Raw genomic sequence first — 23,178 nt, forward strand, 5'->3', positions numbered from 1 at the left:
AAACAAAGGATTTACAAATGAGGTGCCCTTCATATCATAACCCACTTATCCCTTTCAAGATTTGCTTGAGAACGTAGACCAAGTGAGCAACAAGGGTTTCGGAGTAACCACACTGGAAAAGCTTTTCTTTAAAAGGTTTATGTGCGTGTGAGCCAGTGAGTGCGTGTGCATGTGTGCGCATGGGCTTTAGGTCCTGGGTGTCTTCCTTAACTAATTTCCAAAATAGTTTGTGAGACAAAGTCTCTCAGTGAACCAGGAGCTCACCGATTAGGTAGGCTGGCTGCCAGTGAGCCCAGGTGATACCCCTGCCTCTGCCTCTACCTGATCAGTAGCACTGGCCTTACGACCGCCTGCTACTGAACCCAGAGTTTTTCCATGGGTTCTTGAGACTTGAACTCAAGTCCTCATGCTTGCACAGCAAACACTTTACCAAGTGAGCTATCTCTCCAATGTCTTAAAAAGTATCCTTGGGGCTGGAGAGGTGGCTCAATGTGTAAGAGCATTTGCTGTGTGTGTGTGTGTGTGTGTGTGCGTGTGTGAAAAAGAGAACGTGGCTTTATAATCAATGTCGAAAGAGTTAGGTATGGCTACACATGCCTGTAACCTCAGGGCTGGCAGGTGGAGACAGACGGATTGATGGGTGGGGCTTGCTAAGTCACTGCCCTAGCATCAGAGTCTATGAAACTTGGCATCAAAAGGTAAGGTGAAAAGCAACCAAGGAAGACACCCCAACACTGACCTCTGACCTCCACATGCACACGTGTATACATGCGCCCACCCACACAAGAGCACACAAGCACACGTAATAAAGGAGTACATTAGATTTTCTTGCAATGATGGAAAGGGTCCATGACTAACTTTCAGACTGCATGCCAACCATATCAGTGACTGGAGTCACAGCCATGTCTGAAAAGGCTGACTGCCTGATGGCTTACTGATGTTGGCTGTGGCCCTCCACAATGACACCAAGTTCCTGGTGCATGTGACCGACGTGCTACTTCTTATTACCCCTGCCTGGGTGTCACTTACACAAAAGCCATAGCAAGAAAACCCTCAGTGTTGAAGTAAGCAGAGCCCCAATGTATTTAGGGAATCATGTACCCAGAGCCTGGAAAGTGCAGCCAGCTCCACGCCTGAACTAATTGTTCTTGTGGTGTGCAGACAATACATTTAGAGATATGCCTTTCTAGGTTAGGGCGTCAGGTAGGTGTCTTCCACGTAACTTTCAAAACAACAAGGCTCCAAGCCCCTCTACCTGTGGCTTCTTGCAAGACCGATGAACTAGTTTCAATAAGTTTCTCATTCATCTCATGTTGAAAACTGCCGGTGTCTTGCATATGTAAAAATATCAACATTTGACTCATCTCTCATAGGGAAATGCTGACGGAGCCAGGTGGAGGAGGGAGGTAGTGCTCCTGTCCCTGAACCGTCCCTAGATGATCTTGACATCCCCCGCAGCCCCCCCCCCCACCGCCCCCATGTTCCCAGGCGATGTAGAACAAGCCTGCATCACAGATCCCTTGTGACCCTGGGATGTCTTGCAAATCCACTCAGCAAGGAGAATTGGAGGTCAGCTTGATGCATTGTGGGCTCTGAGCCATGACCCTTTGACACGACATCACATTCCTGGTTCAGTCAAGGTCTTTGTCTCCTCTAAGAGATCCTGGCTGACTGAACAGGAAGAAGCAGTCAGTCGGAACACTGGCGCTGGCTTTAACTTCTGTGCTCCAGCTGGAGAGAGTGGCCAGCACTCTGAAGAGAGGGTCCGGAGAAATCAGACGCTCCTCTTCTGATTCCAGTCCCCCTGATGGTCTGGGGGAGACCTGGACCAGCCCTGATGTCAAGTGATTAGTGGTTCAGGAGCCCCTGACAGGGCTATTAGCCCTGTGATTGTTGACAAGCCACATCTGAGACAATGCTACAACGGCGCCCTGTGTGCCCGAGACACAGACACAGGCTCAACTGTTTCTTCTTTCCTGGCATAATGCATTGTGACAGAGTGACAGAACAGAGTGTTGGCATTTGTGCCCATAAAACCCTTGAGGAAATGGAGATCTCTCCAGAATCTAGTCCTGGGAAGGATCTTGTGCAGATGTCAGGCAGCCTCTGCTGTGGCTAAAGCTGCTGCTAAAAACGGTCACAAAGTCTGAAAACTGGACCCCGGAGCATGGTTCCTGAGACGTGGGGATGGGGTGGGGCAGGAGGGCAGAGACTCGGGGACCCTTGAACCTGAGCTGGTGTAGGTTTTGTTCACTCAGATGTCAGCCAGCATTGTCTTACCATGTCAAACACATTTCAGGGTTGGAACCCTAATGGGCCAGAAGTAAAAAGTAGGAATCCTCTTTCGGCATTCCCCTTTCTATTCTGTTTGCCATATACACTCACAACTCCAATTGCCAGGGATTGATCCTCAGGCATGAGTGTAGAAATCACTGAAGCTGATCCGGCACCATCTGACCACTTCCAAGTGGATGGATGGATGAAAGACAGATTGAGAAGCTGCACATCCTCTCTGTTTCAAGACCCCCTTGGGGGGGTGGCCTTGTGTGGTGTTAAGTAAACCAGTAGAGATAGGATAGATGTAGTGGCACCTGCCTGTGTACCCCGGGGCTCAGAAGGCAAATGACAGGAAGATCAACACAAACTGAAGGATGACCTGGTCTGCCTCGGGAGTTCCAGGCCAACCAGAGCTAAACAGTGAGATACTGTTTCAAAACAAATCTACAAGCCAAGCCAACACCAGGCGGGAGAGAAACACTGACTTGACCCAGCAGAAGAAAGTGGCAATGCTACGCTGGTTCTCTGCTAGGATCACCACAGGGCAGATGCTAACGAATACTTCTCAGAGTGCCCAGTCTGCTGTCTGTTTTTATAAAGCTTATCAATATGTGCCACACCTGTTCACTGACATAGTGTCCGTAGTGGTTTTTGTGCTACTAGAGCAATGTTGAGTAAACTGCAACTTAGATGATGTAATAAAAATATGACAATATTGGCTACCTGGATCTTTACCAAATGTTCACAGACTCCTGGTGCAGAGGGTACTTGGTGTGAGTTGAAGTGGTGTACAGAGAGACCTTTAATCACTGGTGAAGTCCATGCCATTCAGTGGGCAAGTGTGGAGCAAGGCGAGGAGAGATCATGGGACCACACTGGACTCAGAAGCAAGAGGGTAGCCGACAGCTCTCTCATGCCTTAGATTCAGGAATGGTGATGTCCCAACACTCCCAGTACAGAGGAGGCTGGGGCTGGAGAACACTGAGTGTGAGGCCAACCTTGAAAGGATGAAACCCCAGCCCCATCTGAAAACAAGAAAGAAGAGGAGGAATGGGGCAGGAGGACAGGGGAGAGGAGGAGGAGGGAAAGGGTTCTGTGTCAACCCATACTAAGGGAAGGTAAGTCTGCATCAACATCATATGCAGGCAGAAGACACTAACAATAAATATTTCACAAAGAAAAACAAAGGAATACTCAGTGCTGCCTTGGAGTGAAAACCCATAGTCCCAATTACTGCTTCTCCAATTACAAACGGTCTTACACGAAATCTTCTCGGGCTAATTTTATTAGTTTGGGCACTGTTCACAGTATCAGCCACAGAGGACTAAAAATCTGATTAAACTAATTTAGCCAACACAGGAAGGGGAAAGGGAGGCTCAGGAGACAGTATTCATTTGATGGCTACAATACATATCAGAAGAGACTATTCTGTAAGCCGCTACTTACGAATGCAAACTTCTTTAGGGTTTGGATTCAAAAGCACTTGTTCCTGTGACTAAATAAGCAGACACATCTGAATGGCTTGGTCTAAAATATTAACAGTCTTGCTGCACCGGAGATGTTAGTCCTTGCCTCCCTCTCTGCGTTGCTTCTGTCAAGAAGCCATGGAGCATATATCCACGGTGCCTAGCTAACCATGTAATTGAGAGCTCCCCACTCTCCTCACTGTGGGAATCTGTCAGTTAAAGTCTAAGGATATATACACGCCGCTATGAAAATGAACTTACACAAATCTGTCTGTGGATCAGGAGGGGCTAGGATGCAAGCCGACATTTTGCTACTTAATTGGCTGAGGCCGGCTTACCAGTGCACATGTGTGTTTGGGGGCTGGTGTGCTGTATTATATGACTCTTCTTGACAGACCTATTTAGTGAGAAGGAGGTGTTCCCCAGCCCCCCAGATAATTGCTCAAAATCACACTTTCAAAGTCAGGGTGATTCAAACTCGCCTGTCTGTATTTTGCAAACACACTCGGAAGGAATGCAAATAGATTCTATTTCTCATTCGATGCACAAGTTTGGGTATGCTCTCTCTCTCTCTCTCTCTCTTTCTTTCTTCCCTTCCTTGAGCAATGAAGAAGAAATTCAAATCCCCCAGAGTTCAGACCATCCCTAGTGTGATTTACATGGTCCAAATCTTTCAGAGAATGCTTTAACCCTGACGCAAGCCCGGCAGCCTCACTAAGAGCTGTTGAAAACAGACCTTGCCAGTCAAACAAAACACGGGGACCCAAGAAGTCCTTTTGCTAGGTGAATTATTAGACATTATAGGCTCGGTGGTGTCAGTTTGCTAGGTAGCTTGTTAGACATTAGTAGGTTAAGGTTATTGAAGAAGGAGTCCTCCCCTGAATCTATGACCCTGGCAACACACTAAGTTATTAAATAGAATATTAAGGCATCCCAACCTATCTGTCTACTTGCTTTGTGTGTCTGTCCACTCTCATCCTAATCTACTAAGTCTAATTGCCTGTTGAAATCAACTGATCTTTTTGGGTTGATCCTGTGCAGGTAGCCAAATATGCTGTTGAGTTCCTGAATACCACAGCCAGGATATGCTCAAAAGACAGCATTTCACACCACTCCTTCTGTCATCAGGCTCTTCTATTCCACCCTTTCTTTCAGTATAACACTAGATTTAAATAAAGAAATGGTCACCTTTGATCTTTGTCCTTGGTAACACTTTGGTGGGGAAAGCATTCTCCCTAGCAGAACAAACCCTATAGCACCCAAATCCCCAGAATGTTTAAAAGGAGTCTTTTTTTTTTCTTTTCCTTTGATGGTACCTGGAAGAGTAGATGGGTTAAGGACTCTGATATCAGCCTACCTTTGTGTTTTCCCTAAAAAAAAAAAGATCCCCCCAAGCCCCCAGTAAGGCAGGAGCCACTTCTTATATATGAAAAGGACAGCATTACAGAGTTACATGGTACTCAGTGTGGACATCATCTGGACCACAGTAGGTGCTGCCTGGCCAGCAGCCTGTGTTGTCCCTGATTCCCTTGACTGTGTTCTCAAGACCTCTGTTAGCATCTTGTTTTCCCTTTGTGTTTTTCAATATCCGTGTAAAGATCCTGAGATGGTGGATGCAGAAGCAGCAAGCACAGACACATCCTAATAAGAGAGTTCAGAGAAGCCTGATACAACCAGGCTACCGCAATGACCCACATAGACATCAGCTGTCAGCAAAGTTCTGTAGAGCAGAGACCGACCTCACAGTTAGGATCTGTCTCAATACCAAGACACAGGAAGAGGCTTAATGAGGATTCCAAAGTCTAGACAGTACCATAGTCTAGCACTAAGAAGCAGTCCCATGTCAAAGAACTGCTTAGTACAGATCTGTACGCACAAAAGGCGAAATGCAGGACCAATCCTAGGGCCTCATAGGACTCTGCTTCATTATCCTGAAGGAAATACAAAGTCTGGACATGGGGTGGCCCGTGTATATTGTTCACTGAGGCCAATCCTGGAACGTTAAAGGGTTATATAATTTCTTACAAACTATAGAGGAACTTCAAGACTGTCCCAACCTGCTCCTCTGCTTTAAGTGGGGAAAGTAAGGTCCTGCAAAAATACCTCTTCAAACAGCTACAATTTTAGAAATTAATCCAAGTCTATTGGTCTCATCTTTTGAAAGATGAAAATATGTAGATCTAGCCTCTTTTTGGGGAGTCAATATTTTGGTTCCTGGTATGAAATGCTACCTGGTTCCTATAACGGGGCACCTGTCACCAACAAGGAGCCTGAGATAGAAAAGGTTGTTTTCTTTCCTTCTTTTTTAAGGTACACTGTACTGACTAAATAAATAATGGGTATTTTAATTGTGGTTAGATAGCCAGATAGTCACACAGCACAATTGTGAAAACTGAGGTTTGTCTATGTGTTGCTAATACCAGTGGTATTTTACAGACCTTCTTAGAGCCAAGAGAACTGAAACCATTCCAGCGGCATTGTTGGGAGTAAAACTCAGTAGAGGAAGAGTTTACCAGGAATAAAGGACTCACAGCTGTGAAGGAGATGAGTCACATCTGGAACATGGCCTCAGTCTTTCCGTAGAGCTAATATGACCTCTCACATAGTAAAGATTTCAAACTGGAGGCTTGGAAGTAACAAGGGATACTGTGTAGATTTAAGATGAGTATCGGGGAATAGGGTGTTCATGAGCTGACCACCCTACAGTCCCTGCTGGAGTTACCAACCCTGTTTGGACAAATAAGGGAAATCCCATGCTGCCAAGGATCCACCATAGGTTCTTGGATATCTTCTGTTTCAGGGGTGATGGCACACAGCCTTAATATGGGGTTCTGTCCAATGCCCTTGAGACTTGTTTGCATGCCCTCTTAGAGAAGGGTTCTGTCGATGCCTTCGGGAGGTTTTGTCAAGAAGGCTCTATCAGTTTCCCCTTTCCAGGCGTAAAGATTCTGTCTACACACACCACAAGAACTTCAGCCAACTTCAGCTGATTTCAGGAGAAAAAGGACACCTCTTGCCCTGTCCCAAACACAGAACCGTGTAAAAGCTGGCAGAGTAGAAACCCTTGTCTAATACATGGTCTCAGAATCCAAGCAGCTGGAAAGGGAAGGTCCCGGCCACCTGCCCTGAGCAGACATAAGTTCTCACCCTGTCACTGATAATGGTATGCTAGTAATGGCGGTAGTTTTTGCTTAGAAGCAAATCAATACCCAACTAACAGGAGAGAAAAACAGACTAGAAGTAAAATGGACAAATGAACTCCATATAGAGGGTGTGACTGGAAATGTGAATGGTGTGTTTCACTTCTGTCTGTTTTCTCTTTTGTTTTGGGAATGCTCCACAGTGACATGGATTTTTATTTTATTTTTTTTTAATGCAAAGCCTTCCCATCCTCAGAGAGAATCTGTGCCTGCTTTTCAGGGCGTCCTATACTAAGAGGGACTGGAAGCTTCTCTAAGAAAGGAACGAAGCAGGGCTTTAGTGAGATAATTCTAGAGGAGCAGAGCAGGCCTTCTTAAGTTAATCTCTGCCACATTCTGCCTTTTGCTTTGCTTCGGGGCTGGGGCAGAAAGAAGGGCGCTTCCAAGAAGTTCTGAGGTCACAACTAACCAGGCAAATCAATGTCATCTGCTGGAACCCGGGGTCTTCGGGAGACACTGCAAGGGTGCCTGCTTCTCCAAGGAAGGTCACAGAGATACCAGAGCATGTGCCTTACAGACAAGCACTATCCCCTCATTCCCAGCACACACCCTGTATATACCCCTGCCACCACTTCCCCCGGATCCCTAGTTCTTGAATATATATTGTTGGAAGGGGGAGGGTTCAGACAGATACTCGACTCAAAGGGAACAGAGTCCTAGGGACCAAAGGAGACAGATCAGCTTCCTAGAGCTGCATGGAGAGCATAGCATAGACAGTGGCCTTGTTGTCTTGAGACCTAGGTGACTCTTGACTGTCCCTGGCCAGATGACATTTCTCTAGTGAGCTGACATGCTAGATGCAAAGCAATAAGGTAAACGAAAACGGAGGGCAGCTGTCAGCCATGCACTTCAGTTGGCTGTTCAGAGGTCCGGGACAATGGTGGAAGGGACCTTACATCTTAGATGACTCTGCCATCTTGCTGCCCCTTTATTTCCATGGGAACCAAGTATGAAGGAGACCCAGTAAGACTGGTCCCAAGACAGGCTGCAGAGATGGCTCAGCGGTGAAGAGCACTGACTGCTCTCCCGGAGGTCCTGAGTTCAAATCCCAGCAACCACAAGGTGGCTCACAACCATCTGTAATGAGACCAGATGCTCTCTTCTAGTGTGTCTTAAAACAGCTACAGTGTACTTACATATAATAAATAAATAAATCTTTTTTTTTAAAGCCACAGGTAGGAATAATACATGATCTACTGTCCTTAGTTCTGGGTATAGCTAAAGGATCTAAAATCAGTATGTTTAAAAAGAAAAAAGAAAAAGACTGGTCCCAAGAGGAAGGAAAAAAACCAAACATTTTAAATAGTATTTCTAATGGAGAGATTTAATGTAGGCAAGACCAAATGTTACCTGTTAAGCTCAGGTATTTATTATTATTGTGTTATTATTATTAATATTATTATTATTTGGTTTTGGTATCACAGTAATCCAGGAGCTCATCTTCTCTTCTCTAGTACAGATGCTAAAGTTTGGAAATCGCAGCCAGGCTGCTTCCCGGCTGAGGCTCCATAAAGGAGACCCAGATGGAACTGCAAATGCCCAAGGTGCCACTTCTGTTCCACGTCATGCCTCTCCTGCTCTGCCTCCTGGGTGCCTACAGAAAGTACTTGCTCAGTCGTCCTCTCGAGTTTCACCCCACCCCCACCCCCGTGTGCTGGGTGGCTCCGTTCTTCACAGACCCACGCACGTCACGTGCTCCGGATCCGAGATCCTGACCACACAGGCCTGGGTGCTGGGAGTGGGTGAGGGCCTGGGGTACCAACAGCAGAAGTTGCTGCTTTGGTTCTCATTTCAAAACTGCTTGAGAACGAAGATCAGAAAGAGGTAGGTGTGTCTCACAGATGCTGCTAAGATTAAAGGGCGCGCGGAGTTTTGCAAGGGCAAAGGCTACACTCATTCATCTCTTCAGTCGTTTGCTCGTGGGTCCGTTCCTCCACCTGGGAAATGACTTTTAAGTGCCTGTGCTACCTCAAGAATTTTGTGATGCTTGCAAGGGTGAATAATGAAGGGGCCATGTTGAAGTCCACCCGGGTGGGATAATAAGAGTTTTCAGTGTTCCGGGACCAGAGGAGGGGCACTAGCCAAACGCGCCCCGGGGGAATGCTGGGAATCCTCACAAAGAGGCTTCAAAAAATTTCCAAGCACTGTGGAGTAACAGGCAGGAGGGTGCCAGGCACTGGTGGGCAGGGGGGGCGGGGGTGTTCGGGCAGAGGGTCAGGGGACAGAGAGACAGAAGGCAGCTGGCAAGAGAAGATTATGCCCTTAGATAACCAAGGGTCCTCCTGGGCTTGAAGATCCGTGAGCCTTAGCTCTCCTCCCCCATGACTGCAAGACAGCTATATGGCACTAATCCTCTTGCTCACAGGCTCCACTGGCTCCTTGCTGCCTGCTGACAACACCCTTGTCTAGGCTAGGCAATCGACTTGTAGAACTATCAACACTGGGCTACTCCAAGTGTGGACAAACAGCTCTAGTCCTTGGGGTCTGATCATGTGCTAGCTGCACACTGTAATGTGGACCCAGAGAACACTGCGCCCTGCTCTTTGGCCTAGACCACCAATGTCTCACCAGAGTCCCTAAGTGTTGGCACCACTCAAGCCTGCTCTAAATAGAAACCAAAGTAAATGCTTAACCAATCTCCTGTTAACAAATCACACATCTTTATTTATACACACGTGGAGAAGGGGTGGTTATCTCGGCTGATGATTTTACCCACTACGGGGTCCCTACATCATCCTCAATCTAGTTTTGGAAAATGAGGCTACACGTCCTAGAGGAGCCAGCTTCTGAGGAACCCTGCCTGGCCTTTCCTAAGACTCTGCAGATGCCCGTGCCTGTGAGGAATGGAAGAGAGACAAACGCTTGCTGTTCAATTAAGATGTTTATTGGTGTGATGTGTGACACACGGAGCCCTCCTAGGTTATTATCTGGAAGATGGTTCATTTATCTGTAGCGTGTCTTGCTACAGAATCATCTAAAAGGCTGCTTCTTCAACATAAACCCCAAAGAGCTGCCATTTCCCTCCCTTCCTTTACAAAGTATTAACTAGATTGAGATTCTCTGGACTCAGTTGCTTTGTGAGAACACAGTGCATCCCTCCCTTGCTTTCTGCCTTTGTTTTCTGGGGTTTAGTTTTGGTTTAGTTTAGTTGGTTGGTTTTCTTGTTGGTGGTTGTTTGTTGTTGTTGTTTGTTTGTTTTGTCAAAGTCTTGCTTTCTAGTTCTGGTTGGCCTGTCATGTATTAGGTAGCCCAGACAGACCTCAAACTCACAGCAACTCTCCTGTCTCCGCCTCATCTTTAGTGGCATTGGAGACATGTGGCGTCGTGTATGGTATTTACTGTGCTTATCCGGGGCAACAGATGGGGAAATGACTTTATATCATCTCAGTGCAGGACAGAATGTATAAAGCTTAGAATTCAACACAAATGTGGCACAAGTTTGGTCTTGTCAAAGGAAAGCAACCCTGGCAATCAATGTCCCTTAACATAGCCCCAGGACTGGTCTATGCGCACTGAGATAAAGAAGTCAGAGGAAATAAAGACAAACCTCCACAGTTTTCCCGGCTGGAGACCAGGAATTGTCCATTTCTGTTGAGGTGGGGACCCTCAGCCCAGAAGCCCAACCCCGAGCCCTATATCTGTACTTCTGTCCTTCAAGACACCTAGAAATGTTCCTGTTTGCTTTTTCACCTTGAAACTTCTGTTACCAAGAGAGGACTTTGAAAAGCAAATGGATAAACACAAGGCAAGCAAGGAAAAGAACAAGAAACCTGAGTAATAATATAATAATTCAGGAGGCTTAGACCAGGAGGGACACAAGGGCTGGAGACTCCGCTCAGTTGGCAGAGTGACCGCCGTCTGTGGTACAGGGTCCTGATGTTGCTCATTCCTGTAATCCCAGCCTTCATGAGCTGAAGATAGGTCCATTGGGAGGCCAAGGACAGCCTAGAGGTTTGATACTGTCACAGAACGAGGAGAGAGAGACTGAGGAAGAGTGAAGAGGAGAGGGGAGAGGGGGAGAAGGGAGGTGGGAGAGCAGAAAAGAGAGGATGCTTCTTAGTTTCCCGTCGTCGATATACTATTGCAGTTGTCTGAACAAAATGGCAGATACTCCAAGGGCATTTAAGAGTTCCTTCGGAATGTGTTCAGTATTTCCTGGCTCTGTTTGTTTGTTTGTTTTTGCTTTTTCCTTCAAAAGTCAGGCTACTTTCTAAAAGAATTCTGTTTCCCCCCCCCCCTCGTTCCTTTTATCGCCTTCCTGGTTTACCCAGCTGCTTCCTCCAGGGAAAGGCAGGCCCCAAATGCCACCCTGACAGCCAGGCTTTTTTGCACAGTGGCTTAATTACTCATTATGAGATCCCATCAACGGGAGCTCTGGTCTGTGGTTTTGTAATAAGGGCTGTTATCTTTCCTAAGACTTTCAACTCCTTCACTGGGGGTTGGTGGGGGGGGTGGCGTGCGGCTGTGGCAGAGATGTCCACCACCCCACTTTCCACGGGAAGGGAGCGGAATGATTTTAACGCGTGAATCTGATGCCATTAACAATGCTGACAGCTGTTTAATCCCAGTAGAAATAACAGCTGAGTCCCAACTGCAGGAAAAAATATTAACTCTTGAGTGGGTCTGAAGGAAGGGATCTTACAAATCAATTATGGGGCTCTATCCTTACCTGTGGTTTTTGTCAATTATTCAGCCATTTGAACAGGGGCCCGAGTGGGGTGGGGGTTCTCCTTGGCGAATAAAATGACAGGAGACCCTTGAAGGCAAAGAGACTTGTTAAGTCCTGAGAACAGATTTATTAAATGGGCCTGTTCTTGAAGTTCGCCATTAATTAAACTAAAGAACCAGGTGGTTTTTTTTTTTTTCTCTTCTCCACGTTTCCCCAGAATCACAGGGCATAATGAACTGAAAGGAAACAGGGACATGAAAATGCAGGAGACATTGGTGGCCTGCTGGCAGCGAGGAGAGGTAAGCTGGAAGGGAAAGAGCATAACAGGTTCTGTCGCTAAAACAGAAGCGCGTGGTGGGACTCGAGGCAGCGCGCCGTGGACATGTGCCGTTTAAGTTAGACAACCACTTAGACACCCGGCGAGGACAGTAAGTTCATTACCTGGCTCTTGAGCAGCCAGGCTCTCTTTGAGGTCCGAGTTCTTTTGCCCACCCTCCCATCCCGCTTTGCTAATACCCCTTCGGTTACTATCTCTGTGGCTTTTAATTTGTAAAATATTGTAGATGTAAATATGTCTGATTAAGATCCAGCTTTGAACTACATGGTGCTCACTTAGCGGCTACCGGTTTAAAGCACTCCTGGTTTCCTCTCCGTTCCTTTATACTGTGAGACTCCCTGCAGACGGCAGACAGCAGACATCTTAAGCAACCGATGGTACAAACGGCAACATTACTTGCATTTAAATGAACTCTGTCTGGATGCCCCCTCTCCCTAGTGCAGCAGGTGACGGTCCCTGGGGAGCCACAGCTCATCTGGAAATGAAGTGACTCTGCCATGTGACATAGCTTTGCCACTTGCCCAAGCCTCCCTCTCCCTGGGAATGGGGGGTGGGGCAGCAACCTGTTCTCTACTGAGAGCTCTGAGGCTTCCAGGGGTAGGGAGAGACCTTTATCATCTGAGTTAAACTTACAGGTGACTAGGGAAGGTTCCTGGGCAACCGCAGGCAGGGCTGTGGTGCAGCTTCAGGAAATGTCCCCAGTTCCTGTGCACTTGTCCCCATTGTACAGATGGGAAAACTGAGGTTCTGAGAGGGGAGATGGGCTGGCTGTGTCTTGTTAACGTTCCCTTTAATGCAATTGGGGAGATATGCTTATAATATCCCTTAGTCAGCTTTTCAATCCAAACTCATAAGGGAAGGCTAACCCACAAGAGCTCAACTTGACACAAAGAACCCCGTGCAGGGGAACATTCTAGGGAGAGGCTTGGCTCACGCGGTACCCATTTCATTTTCTTCTGTCCTTCAAGGAACTGTTTGCTCCAGTTAATGTGGTGAATTGTGAGGATAGATTTTTCCTGGTCAACTTGAGAGAATCCAGAATTACCCTGGATCACCCTGGAATTGCGTCTGTGGGCGGTATTTCCAGAGAGGATTAGAGGAAAACCAATGGTGAGTGTCAGTAACACCATCCAATGGGCTGGGACCGAGGACTGGATGAACAGCTAGCAGGCTGAACGCCAGCATTAGTCCTGCACTTACTGGGACATGTGACACAAAGCACCACAAACCTCACGCTTCTCACACCCTAGGCTTTTCCTGCCATGAAGGGCAGCATCCCCGGAACTGTGAGCCCCAGGAAACCCTTCTTCCATTAAGCTGCTTCCATTAATTCCTTTGCCACCGCTACTCATAAAGTAACCCACACCTGTCTGGATGGTGGGTGACTCTTCCCTGCTCACACTCACAGACACAGCACCTGGCCTCATCGCTAAGCAGCCTTCCTCGTGGCTGCAATGCTTTGGCTTCTGGATAAAGTGTGGGACTCCTGCAGGGCTAGAACCCAACTTGGTCCGTGACACACCTAAGGAACATTCTAGAACTTGCCATTCGAACTAATGCCCAAAGTAGTAGGGCCCATGCTGCGGGCGGCCGCCTCTCCTCCAGCTCCCCTCCCACAGGGATAAACCAGGTTTCCCAGTGACACTGTCAAATAAAGGCTCCAAGTGGGAAGGGAAGGAGGGCCGTCCCACAGTCGAGCTCCTCACTGGGCTCCCAGGACTCCATATGATCAGAGAATGTTCTTTCTTGCTACACACCCAAGAGGACAGAAAAACAGGGTTGGGAAGATGGCTCAGCAGGTGAGGGTGCTTGTTACCTGAGGGCCTGTCTTGATCTCTGGGTCCAACTCGGTGGAAGGAGAGAACTAACCCCAAACCTTAGGCATCGTCTCACTTCTCTACAGATTTGACGAGGCATTAATGGGCATTCCCCTCTACATAACACACACACACACACACACACACACACACACACACACACACAAGTAAATGTAACTAAAAATTTAAAATAGGGGAGAGGACTAAGTAGCCCAATTGCTTGTTTGCTTTCTTTCTTTCTTTCTTTCTTTCTTTCTTTCTTTCTTTCTTTCTTTCTTTCTTTCTTTCTTTCTTTCTTTCTTTCTTTCTTTCTTATCTTTCCTTTTAATTTTAAGAAACTGTCTTCACCCACAAAGGGGTTGGTTATGTGACAAACATTCGGAGTCCCTTCTTATGGTAATACTGCACTCTGCAAATGGCTCGGCTCCTATCCAATTGAACATAATAAAACGAAACAATCTGGGAGCTATCTCCAATGGCTTTCATCTTCACCATACTAATGATTTCAAAACCAATGAGCAGAGCTGGAAAGGGCAGATGAAAGGAAGTACGGCATGATGGGCCCTGCCTGGCCGGTCCTTGGCATCCCCAGCTGGGGTGGTGCCTACTGTCGGTGCCCTGATTTTCCACAGGGCTTTAAGAAAAGGAGACCCCAGGGCTTCGGTGCTAGACTTTACATAGGAAATTAAGACAGTATGATGATGCCCATATATACGTCATCTATGACAGACTGACAGTTGTCTGTGATGCTGGTGAGGGCTCACTGGGGGTGTCGTATGGTCACTTCCAGAACCGGGTCTCCCTGAGTATTAGCTACAAGGACTATGTCCATCTGCTTCCGGTACGCAGTCCAGAGCATGTGAGTTCTGTCTGGGGTTGGGCGTCATCATTCCCTAGGCTAGGAAAATGGTGTTGGGCTAGTTTAGAAATAACTTAGATGTACATTCATTTGTTCATTCATTCATTCATTCATTCCTGCACATTAATCCTGCCCTATAGGTTACGCATGTACTCGGGCAAAGAGTTAAAATAAAGAGATGAGTAAGTCCCACACTGTGATCTCAGAGACCTCAGAAGAGCAGAAGGGTCTACAGTCTCATACATGTGTTTAATGTCTTAGGCCACTTGCTCAGTAAAAGGTGAAGTCAGAGAATGGAATCAGGCTAGGGAGAGAAGGTTCTAGATCTTCAGGCATCTTCCTTCTCCCAGGACACTATAGCACAGCTTCACACCTACCAGTGGTAGAGCTCTCAAGGAGTATATGTAATATCCTTGGCTCTATCCAGTACTGCAAGACATAAACAATGACGTAATACAACTAAAAGAAAGGAATGAAGAACAGCCTTCACAAAACTATGAACCTCATGCCAGCTGTGGGAGCTTATACCTGCAATCCCAGCCCTTGGAAGACTGAGGCAGGAGGACTGGTGTCAGTTGGAGGACAGCCTGGGCTATGCAGTAAGTTTCAACCCAGTTTGAGCTGCAGAGTGGGACTCTGGCTTAAAAACAAGCAAGGGTTGGAGAGATAAGACTTGCTTCCAAGCTGGAGAGCCTCAAATGAATTTACTAGGATTGACATCACAGGAAAAAAAATCCAACACATGCCATGTTTCTCCCGACTCCCCTGACAATAAATAAATAAACAAGAAAAACAAAAGCGATTAATTTGTAAAGTGTTAATAATATAATGAAACTATATAATCGTGTAAAGGTGAGAAACAAATTAGAAATTTCTACAGAGTAAAATTCTAGTATGTTTAGATGCCACGTTCAGATGTATTAAGAAAAAAAGATCTTTCTCTTTGGTTGAGTGATTTACTTTAGGCCACAGTCTCCTAATGCAGTGCCTTGAGAGAACTCAACTGGTTCTGGTTTTTGCTTCTGATTCTTCTGAGATATTACACATGGAAAAATATGTTCTTTTTGTGGGTTTTAATATGTCAGTTGAGCAGATAATGCTGGGTATTTTAGCTCATGGAAAGGAAGAGATTGCAAGTGGAAAGGCGTTCTATTCTCCAGCCTAATCGCACAGTGTATCCGTCCAGAGTTGATGAAGCAGGCAGATCCCCCTGCAGATAGCTTATCCATACCTGTTCTCAGACTCAGAACTAAATCACAGCTCCTCCTTCCTCCAGCTCTACTTTATAGCAATCTGAGTCCAAATTCGATCACCTGCTTCGTTCAGTTGTATGAACCAGGGCGACCCTGCTTGGGAAAATCTAATACTGTTAGATCTAGGGACTGCTCCTGTACCCACGATACGATCAAACAAATAACCCATACACTACAAGACCATTGGTGACCAAGGAGACAGAGAGGAACAGGGTCCCTGTTTTCAGAGTGAGCTGATTAGCTGGGGTCACATCACAAAGTGACCAGGATGATGCCTCAACCTGAGCACAGAAACTCAACAGCACTGGAGTGAGTGGTGTGGACATCTGTTCTGCAGATATCAGCAGACCAAGAGTCTCTCACTGGAAAGCACTAGACTGTAAATCTGAATGGGCAGGTTTTTTTATTTTATTAGGCATTTTAAAATCTACTCAATGACCAAGAGTGATTTAGACATTTTTTATTTATAATTACTGTGTGTGTGTGTGTGTGTGTGTGTGTGTCCAAATGACAAGTTTCAGTAGTCTGTTCTCTCCTTCCATCTTGGAACCTGGGAATCAAACTTGTGTTGTTGGGTTTGCTCAGCAAACTATCTTACCCAATGAACCATCTTGAAGGCCCATCAACGGTATTTCCTTTTTTGTTTTTGTTCTTAAAGACATTGTTATGATTGTGTCTGTGTTACTGGTGGATAATGTTGAGGTCCCTAAAGGCTCCAATGAGGAAGAGGCAAAGATGAAAGTGGAAAATGGGATTCACATGAAACCTAGTTTAGGCAAATCCCATGAGGGTGGCTGGTTCTGGAAAAACATCCCTCACTCAGGGCTGATGCAAGTTCCCTATGAGCTTGGGCAAGTCAACCTCTTTAAGGCTAAGCTTCCGCTTCTTAAACAAACAAACAAACAAACAAACAAAAAAAAAAGTGACAAGACATGCTCATGTGTTTGTTACTTAGTGCAATATCAGGTACAACATCCAGACTCAATAAGACGTTGGCTCTTAATAGATTTAACATTACATCACTGCAACTACTCAGGGGAAAGAGCGTATCCCAACACAACAGCCATAAGCAAATGTCTGACTCTGGGTCAATAGTGTGATTGTGATCTGCCCTCTTTAGTGTTTAGAAGTGAAGTGACTGCTTTCAGAAATGGACTTTGAAAGGAAGGTAGATTGATGGGTGGATGGAAGGGATAAGTGGGCAGAGATGCAGGTAGAGAGAGAGAGAGCGCGCGTGCGCAATGTTATTTACAGGTTGTAGGTGGTGCATGTGTGAGTAATAGATAGTGCTTTCAATTTGTGTGTATAAGTGAAATATTTTACTATAGCTGACTGCTGGGAGACTGGCATACTATGTGGCAATAAAGAATGAAATACTGTGGGACAGCCCCACAACAGAGTTATAATAAACAAGCAGTCAGTGACTAAATAGACTGCCAGAGGATCCCATTTCTCTAACACCCAAGGTTTGAGAATCTGACCATCTATGGAACTGGAGAGGTAGCTCAGTGGTTAAGAGCGCATGCCATTCTTGGGGAGAACCTAAGTTTGGTTCCCATCACTCATGCTGAGCAACTCAACACAAACTGTCACTCTAGCCACGGCGGATCTGACACCCTCTTCTGGACTCTGTAGGTACCTGCACTCATATGCACACACACAGATAGACAAACGAGCAAACAAATACACAAACACCCAAATCTTTAAAATGATAATATAAAAAGATGGCCTGGAAATCAGAATAGTCTCTAGTTGGTCATGGTGACAGAGAGGCTTTATGGGTGAGAAAGGGATTTGAGGGGGCTTCCTGGGGTGCTGGTAGTGCTCCGTGCCTTCATCTAGGGGTGTACTGACATGGGTACATTAGCAAGTCTGCACCTCGCTGAGCTGTGCGCCTAGCGTGTGAGTACCTCACCGTGGGTAAGACACATCTCGGTGTAGATTCTGACTCAAACAGCTCTCCGTTTCTGAATGCCCTTTTCTTTCTGTGCCAGTTCATTCTTTCTGGGCACTTTCTGATGCAGTCACTTGGAAAATCATTTCAGAGAATTGTCTGGCAGAATACATTATTTAAGCTTTTAAATGCAATGAGCAGCATACTATCTTATTCTTAGAAAATGGCTGTCATCTTTTGAGAGCAAGCTTGGCCTAGGAGGAAATCATGAGTGTATGACACTACTCATCCTCCTGGCCTTGTCCCGTGGCCTCGGAGTCTTCTCATCCTTTCTTTACAAACAGGTGGCTTCCATAACAAACAAATAGAATCTCTCTCTAATCCCAGATCCCCTCCCTCTGGTGTGAGACTGTTGTAAGGATGTAGAGAGAGGCCATCTCTAACACACCCACCCGGAGAATCACCTGTTGGGTAGATACCATTATCAAAGGCTTGGCTCTCCCTCCCTGTTCCAGGAGATAGCTCAGTGGAGAGGGCAAATCTTTCTCATTGCCCTTTCCAAAGTTTTTCCTTGGCCTGATCAATGGGTCACAGATAGAAAACATCAGGGACATCCTGGAAGGAGGTCCTGTTGGTGGATGTAACAGTTTTCTCTGAGCCGGGCGTGGTGGCACACTCCTGCAATACCAGCACTTGGGAGGCAGAGGCAGGCAGATTTCTGAGTTTGAGGCCAGCCTAGTCTACAGAGTGAGTTCCAGGACAGCCAGGACCACATAGAGAAACCCTGTCTCCAAAAACAAAACAGAGCAAAACAAAACAAAACAAAACAAAACAGTTTTCTCTGGTGACAAAGATCTGGTTGCTGGGTCTATTCCTAATTCCTGCTGGTTTGCTTTGGTACAAGTTTGAAAATAACCTAAAGGCAGGGTAACTCAAAGATGACATCTGCTACATTATCAGGGAAAGTAGCTGTAGCCATGGTGTCAGAGTAGAAGTGACAGGTTAAAGTCTGCACTAGGAGGACTTGCGGTACTCGTTCAAACTGCAAAACCTCCTTGTTTCTCTCCATACTCACTGAATGCACTTATGTGGGAGCAAGCTCCAAAACATGCTTATTTTAAGAAGATTGTTTTGGGCACTGTCTTGTTCAACAAAAGCTGCAAGATCAGAACGATATGAGTGGATCAACAGTTAAGAGAACTAGTGTTCTTTATAGGACCAGAACTTGGTTCCCAACACCTATGTCAGGTGGTTCAACACTACCTGCAACTCTAGCACCAGGGGATCCAACACCTTCTGTAGGCACCTACATACACATGTGCATAACACACACACACACACACACACACACACATATACACACACTCACACTAATGAAACTAAGATCTTGTTTGTTTGTTTCAGGATCAAGGACCTTTTGGGAAGAGTATCTTTAAGAAAATACATATGTTTGTTTCTTTTTCCATCCTCTCTGTCAATCTACTGCTTCATCCATCCACTCATCTAACTATGTATTCATGCATCCACCTCCCATAATCTAGATATGACTTACTCTTCCATGCCTCATTCTGTACATCAGTGCACCTATCCATGCACCCATCTATGCACCTACCAGGAATTCATCTGTCTCTTAATATATACAGCTATCTGTATGTCCATTCACCTGCACACCCATATATCCATCCATCCATCCATCCATCCATCCATCCGTTTGTTTGTTTATACATTACCTATCTGTTCATCCACCCAGCAATCCCTCCATATGACTGTACAAACATACATCTGCTTATATATTTTTTCAAATATCCATTGACCTATTCAACTATCTGTGCATCCATCAATCATATAGTTACTTAATATTATCGTTATGCAACACCAGCAATTGGACTTTCTTTGCTGCTTAAAAATAGATAGATAGATAGATAGATAGATAGATAGATAGATAGATAGATCCCTCTATATTGAGGAGTTTTGTAGCAATTCACCTATATAATTTCAATTCAGTTATACTACTATCATTAAAAAAAAAACTCAGAGCACTTATAATAGTCATTTCCTCCACTGGTCTCTGTAACTTATGCAAGCCTTCTACTGCCTGTGATCACTCTCCCTACGTGAAGGATCACATGGGCCTTAGGAGAGAATGACTCCATGATGCCCCAGAGTTTGTGATTTGAGACTCTTTTCAGGGACCATGTTCCTTTAACAGGCACCACCTGAGTCCCGGGAGTTTGCAGGTCAGCCAGCACAGATCTATGGAGCTGATTACTTTCTGAGACGGCCAATTACAAGTGAGTAATTTCTTTTCCCGCCCCACTCCCTGGATACTCTCAGGAGAATACACTATAGATTCTTCAGTTTCCAGGAACTAAGAGCATTTGGGTACCAAAGCAAACCCCATCCATTGTGAAGCTCTTTGAACAGAGATCTGTCTGAGTAGCTTTGCTTGTACAGAACGATGGCCACAGAGACAAAGATTCAATAATTGACAGTGGTGGATTTACAAGAAGAAATAAAAGAAACGAGGCAGCCTGACAGAAAAGAACCCAAAACTAAACGCGCTCTTCTGGGTTTGACCACTGTAGATCTCTACCAGAGTCACTTCACCCAGGAGCTGGTGACCCAGGGAATTATTGTAATTATTGTGCCCTGGAGAACTTCCCTGTCTCATTCTCTTTCTCTCCATAGAAGACCATAGAAGCTGGAGAAAAACTGTCATTTCTTCCAGCTGAATGTGATGCAGATGGGAATCAGGCAGAATCTGCTAAACCATGGCTTTATTTCCTCCATTGTGGTAAACTCAAGGAACTGGAGAGTTGTTGCACTCCCAAGTGGCCTTAACCCAAAGCTAGTGACAGCTGTCCGTGGGGACAGCCTCCTTTCATTTATATATTGCAGCTGTTTAAGAACAACTCTATTCTTGTTAAAGAGGGGCAAGAAGGCCAGTCATTCTGCAACAACAAGCTTGAATTTAACTTCACACAAATTGTGGGCCAAAGGCTCGTGAGAGATAGTCCCTGTGCTTCTGTTTGTCCTAGCTGAAGGCAAGGATATCTCTGATCTCTGACCCAAAAGAGAGCCAGTTTGGGGTCACATATCACAACTCAAGCACCAGAGAGTTTTCTACATTGGGACATGGATGTCATGAAGTTCACTGCTTCAATCGAGGCCTTGCTTCGTAATTCCAAACTTCATACCGTGTCACTCATCCTGTGACCTCTGTCCTAACTTGTAGCCAGTCTAGGGCTAGGGAAGTAGCTCAGATGATGAAGCTCATGCCAGGCAAGCAGGAGCTCCAGAGTTCAATCTCTGGGGGCCGACATTAAAAAGTCAGCACCCTGGTGAGTTCCTCAAGCTCCGGTGGGTTGCTCTTACACCTATGCCCGTTGGGGTGCTACTGGTTAAACCAAGCAGACCACAAAGTAAAGATGAAAACAAAACAAAACAGAACAAAACAAAACAAAAAAACCATAAAATGGGATGGGGACTGGGTGGGAAGGGTTGTGGGAATGGGAGGGACATAAGAGATGGTGGGGGAATGAAGGTGACCAGAATATATTATATCCATATATGTTATTGTCAAAAATTAATTTTTAAAAGCCTGGGAATGATGATAAATTCGTTTAATCCCAGCACTGGGGATATAGATACAAGAGGATCCCTGAAGTTTGGATGCAGCCAGCCTAGCCTAGTTGGGTAAGTTTCAGTTCAACAGGAGACTGTCTCCAAAAATAAGGTGCACTGAAGGACACCCATGGTCAACCTCTGGCTTTCATTTCATGTGCACGCATGTGTACCTGCACACGTATGCACCCCCCCAAACATATAATGTCTCACCCACCATGCATCACATACTCACTTACTGAGAGCTCTTACATTTTCCACTCAGACTCATTATTCCATATTATCTGACCTTTTATATGATGTTTTATAGGGTCTCATTAGTTTCATGACATCTACTGTGTTGCTCTGCAAATCTTAATCAGCTCTTCCATCTTCATCCCAGGAATCCACCTCTATATCACTTAGAGAATTATCAACACTAGTTCTGACATGCTGGAGGTAGATACATGGATGTGTGGAGGGACAGATAGATGGATGTATGGGTAGATGGACAGTTGGATGGATGGATGGATGGATGGATGGATGGATGGATGGATGGATGGATGAATAAATAGTTAAAAACAGGTAAAAGAATTGATGGGTGGATAAATAGTTGAAAGAGATGAATAGATAGATTAGTAGATAGGTGGGTGGATAACTAGATGGATGGATGAATATAGTGAGTGGATGAAAAGTATGTATATATGTATGTATGTATACATATATGTATGTATGTATACATGTATGTATGAATGTATGTACACATGGCTCACTTTCACAATTTCCATCATAACACCTGAAGTGCTTCAGTATTCATATCTTGTCAAATGTTTGTGTCCCTTAGTAGACTCTAAGTTCCATCTGACAGAGCTCTTTCCCTTCTCTGCCTTTGCGCCTCAGGGCCTTACCCAGCAGTTGGCAGAATCAGATAGCAAGTATAGCAACAGGTTAAAAAACATGCTTTGGGAAAACAAATGAATTTATTTCGATATTTGCTCTTGTAAGTTTGCCCAACATCATTACAGGAGCAGGGATTTCCCAGTAACGAGGACACGGGGAGCCTCGCCGTAGAGATGCTCTATTGCTATGATACCTCCATCCTGTACAAAGGAAGTAGCTAGTGCCAAGTTCTGATAAAACTCCTGATTGGAAGATGCCTTTCTTGATACCAAGGAAAAGTGGGAGGATGGGTTTCCAAGACAGCCAATGGCTTGATATCTTGGAACTCTCTCTTTCCACAGATGAGAAGATTAAGAAGTGATAGATACCTTGAGGCTCTGAGCCCACCACTCTTACCACTCAGTTTGGAGTTCTTTCTACTGTGGTGTGTGGAACCTGTAAAACAGAATGCAACAAATACATTCTTCTTTTGTTGTTGCCATTGCTGGGTTTTGGTTGTTTGTTTGGTTGTTTTGCTTTTGGTTTTTTGAAACAAGCTTTCTTTTTGTGGTCCTGGCTATACTGGAACTTACCCTGTAGCCTAGGCTCTCCTCGAAGTCAGAGATGGCCTACCTCTGCCTCCCAAGTGCTGGAAATAAAGGCTTGTGCCACCACCTGGAAACAGTTTTTTTTTTTTTTTTTTTTAGTCAAGACATTTAAAAAAATGATTGTGTGTGTGTGTGTGTGTGTGTGTGTGTGTGTGTGTGTGTATGTATGTATGTATGTGTGGTGTGGGTGTGGTATATGTGCATGCGTCTAAATGCAGGCGTGTGAACCTGTGTACATGCTAGTGAGCACGTGTAGAAGTCATCATGTCTTACTCTGTTACCCTTCAGTCTTATTCATTCATCAAGGCCTCACTGA

The 23,178-nt window shown here is 45.5% G+C and overlaps 1 protein-coding gene and 1 long non-coding RNA gene across 3 annotated transcripts in view; one reads left to right on the top strand and one right to left on the bottom strand.

The window, feature by feature from the left end:
* Wwox (WW domain containing oxidoreductase) overlaps positions 1 to 23,178 on the bottom strand; it is a 925,836-nt gene that overhangs the window by 202,096 nt on the left and 700,562 nt on the right. The gene's annotated exons all lie outside the window — the stretch shown is intronic.
* LOC127671985 (uncharacterized) lies at positions 8,660 to 22,927 on the top strand. The gene is made up of 4 exons (XR_007974812.1): positions 8,660 to 8,767; positions 11,830 to 11,911; positions 12,918 to 13,059; positions 22,617 to 22,927. It is a non-coding gene; the product is annotated as an uncharacterized LOC127671985 (long non-coding RNA).

Source organism: Apodemus sylvaticus, chromosome 21 (genome assembly GCF_947179515.1).
Source record: "Apodemus sylvaticus chromosome 21, mApoSyl1.1, whole genome shotgun sequence".
NCBI classification, from domain to species: domain Eukaryota; kingdom Metazoa; phylum Chordata; class Mammalia; order Rodentia; family Muridae; genus Apodemus; species Apodemus sylvaticus.